This window comes from Dryobates pubescens, chromosome 33 (genome assembly GCF_014839835.1).
Source record: "Dryobates pubescens isolate bDryPub1 chromosome 33, bDryPub1.pri, whole genome shotgun sequence".
NCBI lineage: Eukaryota > Metazoa > Chordata > Aves > Piciformes > Picidae > Dryobates > Dryobates pubescens.
Genome location: NC_071644.1, coordinates 1,056,152 through 1,061,984, shown reverse-complemented (window position 1 = coordinate 1,061,984; position 5,833 = coordinate 1,056,152).

Genomic DNA, 5,833 nt, shown 5'->3' with positions numbered 1-5,833 from the left:
GCCCCCGCGCCCCTACACACCGCACCCCGCACAGCTCACCCCCCAGAGAGCCTTACCCCGGGTAGGGCACCCCTCAAACACTCCCTCCCTGTACATATCCCCTGCACAGCCCACCCCTACGGACATCACCCCCTAAACAACACACTCCTATATAGCACATCCCCTGTAGAGCCCACACCTGTATCTCACACCCCTATACATCACCCCCCCCCTACAGCTCACTCCTTACACAGCCCCCCACTATGGCGCCTCCTGTATAGCCCCCTGCATACATCACACTCCTATGCATCATCCCCCGTACAGCCCACTCCCTATAGAGCCTTACCCCATACATGACATCCCTTACAGAGCCCTCTCCTCTATAGGTCTCTCACCTCTATACATGACACCCTTGTACAGTTCACCCCCTACCCCCATATAGCCCTCCCCTAAACAGCCCACCCCTATATATTACACCCCCTACAGAGCCCACCCCTATATACATGGCCCTATACCTCACACCCCCTGTATAGCCCACCCACTATCCCCATACAGCCCATCCCCTACAGAGCCCACACCCTTTATATCCCATCCCTGTACATCACAACCTCTCTAGAGCCCACACCCTATAGCTCCCAGCCCCATATAGCTCACCCTCTGTAGAGCCCACCCCTGTTTATATCCCAGCCCTATACATCACACCTCCAATATAGTCCACTCCCTAGGGAGCCCTACCCCTACACATTACATCCCCTGTAGAGCCCACCCCCTACAGTCCTTAATCCCCATACAGCCCATCCCCCATGGAGCCCACCCCATCTATATCCCATCCCTACACATCACTCCCCCATACATTCCACCCCCACATATATTACACTCTCTTTATGGCCCTACACATCACAGCCTGTACACATCACCCCCCACACAGCCACACAGGGCCCTGTGTCACAGCCCCCCCTATATACACACAGCCCCCCTCCCCAGCCCAGCCCTTCCCCATGGCACTGCCCCACAGGCACCATCCCCTCTATGGGAACTGCTCCCACACATAGGCACCACCCCCGATGGAGACTCCTCCCTGGTATCCCCGGGGCTGTGACAGTGTGGCACATGGCACACCATGGCACGAGGCAGCACCTCTGTGCACCAAGGTACAGCACAGCACAGGATGTACAGGGCAGGGTGCATAGTGTGGCACACCATGGCACTGTGCACCAAGGTACAGCACAGCACAGGATGTACAGGGCAGGGTGCATTGTGTGGCACACCATGGCACTGTGCACCAAGGTACAGCACAGCACAGGATGTACAGGGGCAGGGTGCATTGTGTGGCACACCATGGCACTGTGCACCAAGGTACAGCACAGGATGTACAGGGCAGGGTGCATAGTGTGGCACACCATGGCACTGTGCACCAAGGTACAGCACAGGATGTACAGGGGCAGGGTGCATTGTGTGGCACACCATGGCACTGTGCACCTAGGTACAGCACAGGATGTACAGGGTGCATAGTGTGGCACACCATGGCACTGTGCACCTAGGTACAGCACAGGATGTACAGGGGCAGGGTGCATAGTGTGGCACACCATGGCACTGTGCACCAAGGTACAGCACAGGATGTACAGGGGCAGGGTGCATTGTGTGGCACAACATGGCACTGTGCACCTAGGTACAGCACAGGATGTACAGGGTGCATAGTGTGGCACACCATGGCACTGTGCACCTAGGTACAGCACAGGATGTACAGGGCAGGGTGCATAGTGTGGCACACCATGGCACTGTGCACCTAGGTACAGCACAGGATGTACAGGGGCAGGGTGCATAGTGTGGCACACCATGGCACTGTGCACCTAGGTACAGCACAGGATGTACAGGGCAGGGTGCATTGTGTGGCACACCATGGCACTGTGCACCAAGGTACAGCACAGGATGTACAGGGGCAGGGTGCATAGTGTGGCACACCATGGCACTGTGCACCAAGGTACAGCACAGGATGTACAGGGGCAGGGTGCATTGTGTGGCACACCATGGCACTGTGCACCTAGGTACAGCACAGGATGTACAGGGGCAGGGTGCATAGTGTGGCACACCATGGCACTGTGCACCAAGGTACAGCACAGGATGTACAGGGCAGGGTGCATTGTGTGGCACACCATGGCACTGTGCACCTAGGTACAGCACAGGATGTACAGGGGCAGGGTGCATTGTGTGGCACACCATGGCACTGTGCACCTAGGTACAGCACAGGATGTACAGGGTGCATAGTGTGGCACACCATGGCACTGTGCACCTAGGTACAGCACAGGATGTACAGGGTGCATAGTGTGGCACACCATGGCACTGTGCACCTAGGTACAGCTCAGGATGTACAGGGGCAGGGTGCATTGTGTGGCACACCATGGCACTGTGCACCTAGGTACAGCACAGGATGTACAGGGGCAGGGTACATTGTGTGGCACACCATGGCACTGTGCACCAAGGTACAGCACAGGATGTACAGGGTGCATAGTGTGGCACACCATGGCACTGTGCACCTAGGTACAGCACAGGATGTACAGGGTGCATAGTGTGGCACACCATGGCACTGTGCACCTAGGTACAGCACAGGATGTACAGGGGCAGGGTGCATTGTGTGGCACACCATGGCACTGTGCACCTAGGTACAACACAGGATGTACAGGGGCAGGGTGCATAGTGTGGCACACCATGGCACTGTGCACCAAGGTACAGCACAGGATGTACAGGGTGCATAGTGTGGCACACCATGGCACTGTGCACCAAGGTACAGCACAGGATGTACAGGGTGCATAGTGTGGCACACCATGGCACTGTGCACCTAGGTACAGCACAGGATGTACAGGGTGCATTGTGTGGCACACCATGGCACTGTGCACCTAGGTACAGCACAGGATGTACAGGGCAGGGTGCATAGTGTGGCACACCATGGCACTGTGCACCTAGGTACAGCACAGGATGTACAGGGGCAGGGTGCATAGTGTGGCACACCATGGCACTGTGCACCTAGGTACAGCACAGGATGTACAGGGGCAGGGTGCATAGTGTGGCACACCATGGCACTGTGCACCTAGGTACAGCACAGGATGTACAGGGCAGGTTGCATTGTGTGGCACACCATGGCACTGTGCACCAAGGTACAGCACAGCACAGGATGTACAGGGCAGGGTGCATAGTGTGGCACACCATGGCACTGTGCACCAAGGTACAGCACAGCACAGGATGTACAGGGCAGGTTGCATTGTGTGGCACACCATGGCACTGTGCACCAAGGTACAGCACAGGATGTACAGGGTGCATAGTGTGGCACACCATGGCACTGTGCACCAAGGTACAGCACAGGATGTACAGGGTGCATTGTGTGGCACACCATGGCACTGTGCACCAAGGTACAGCACAGGATGTACAGGGTGCATAGTGTGGCACACCATGGCACTGTGCACCAAGGTACAGCACAGGATGTACAGGGCAGGGTGCATTGTGTGGCACACCATGGCACTGTGCACCTAGGTACAGCACAGGATGTACAGGGCAGGGTGCATTGTGTGGCACACCATGGCACTGTGCACCTAGGTACAGCACAGGATGTACAGGGTGCATAGTGTGGCACACCATGGCACTGTGCACCTAGGTACAGCACAGGATGTACAGGGGCAGGGTGCATAGTGTGGCACACCATGGCACTGTGCACCTAGGTACAGCACAGGATGTACAGGGTGCATTGTGTGGCACACCATGGCACTGTGCACCAAGGTACAGCACAGGATGTACAGGGTGCATAGTGTGGCACACCATGGCACTGTGCACCAAGGTACAGCACAGGATGTACAGGGTGCATAGTGTGGCACACCATGGCACTGTGCACCAAGGTACAGCACAGGATGTACAGGGTGCATAGTGTGGCACACCATGGCACTGTGCACCAAGGTACAGCACAGGATGTACAGGGTGCATAGTGTGGCACACCATGGCACTGTGCACCAAGGTACAGCACAGGATGTACAGGGCAGGGTGCATTGTGTGGCACACCATGGCACTGTGCACCTAGGTACAGCACAGGATGTACAGGGTGCATAGTGTGGCACACCATGGCACTGTGCACCTAGGTACAGCACAGGATGTACAGGGGCAGGGTGCATAGTGTGGCACACCATGGCACTGTGCACCTAGGTACAGCACAGGATGTACAGGGTGCATTGTGTGGCACACCATGGCACTGTGCACCTAGGTACAGCACAGGATGTACAGGGTGCATAGTGTGGCACACCATGGCACTGTGCACCTAGGTACAGCACAGGAGGTACAGGGGCAGGGTGCATAGTGTGGCACACCATGGCACAGTGTGATGCACTATGAAACCATGCCATGTGTATGGGCATGGCACAGTACAGTGCCTGATAGCACAATGCTGCATGGATGGCACAACACAGTGTGCCACAGCGGTGCCATAGTTACAGCATGGCACAGTATATATGGTATGCATGGCACAGTGCCGTGCCAGATGCCACAGTGAGGTACATATGTCATGGCAAGGCACACCATGGCATGGTGCCATAGGTATGGTATGGCACTGTATGCATGGCACAGGGTCATATGTACAGCATGGCACACTGTGGCATGGCACTGTATGCATGGCATGGCACACTATGGCATATGGCACCATAGCATGGCACTGCACACATGGCATAACTCAGTCCCTCCAGCATGACCCAGCACCCATGGCACCATGGTGCAGCCCAACCCAGTGCCACCCTCTGGGCTCCTCCACCACCCAGCCCCATCTCTCTGAATCCTTTTATTGCAGCAGCCCGGCCCCCACCCTGCCCCATGCATCCCTGGCACCCATGCCCCCCTGCAACCACCAGCCTGAGGTTGGGGTGGAGGGGGCACCGGGGCCAGCGCCAGCAGCCAGAGCAGCCCCTCACAGCGGGGGAGGGGTCTGTCAGTGCCCCCTCAGATGCAGACGGTGCTGATGCCAGGGGGAAGCCCAGCGGTGCCCCCTCAGATGCGGACGGTGCTGATGCCAGGGGGAAGCCCAGCGGTGCCCCCTCAGATGTGGATGATGCTGATGCCAGGGAGGAGGGGTCCGGCAGTGCCCCCTCAGATGCGGACGGTGCTGATGCCGGGGGGAGGGGTCCCGCAGTGCCCCCTCAGATGCGGATGATGCTGATGCTGGGGGGGAGGGGTCCGGCAGTGCCCCCTCAGATGCGGACGGTGCTGATGCTGGGGGGGAGGGGTCCGGCAGTGCCCCCTCAGATGCGGACGGTGCTGATGCCAGGGAGGAGGGGTCCAGCAGTGCCCCCTCAGATGAGGACGGTGCTGATGCACAGGGGGGAGGGGTCCGGCAGTGCCCCCCTCAGATGCGGACGGTGCTGATGCCAGGGAGGAGGGGTCCGGCAGTGCCCCCTCAGATGCGGACGGTGCTGATGCCGGGGGGGAGGGGTCCGGCAGTGCCCCCTCAGATGCGGACGGTGCTGATGCCAGGGGGGAGGGGTCCGGCAGTGCCCCCTCAGATGCGGACGGTGCTGATGCTGGGGGGGAGGGGTCCGGCAGTGCCCCCTCAGATGCGGACGGTGCTGATGCCAGGGGGGAGGGGTCCGGCAGTGCCCCCTCAGATGCGGACGGTGCTGATGCCGGGGGGGAGGGGTCCGGCAGTGCCCCCTCAGATGCAGATGGCGCTGATGCCAGGGGGCAGGGTCCGGCAGTGCCCCCTCAGATGCGGACGGTGCTGATGCCAGGGGGGAGGGGTCCGGCAGTGCCCCCTCAGATGCGGACGGTGCTGATGCGCAGGGGGAGGGGTCCGGCAGTGCCCCCTCAGATGCGGACGGTGCTGATGCTG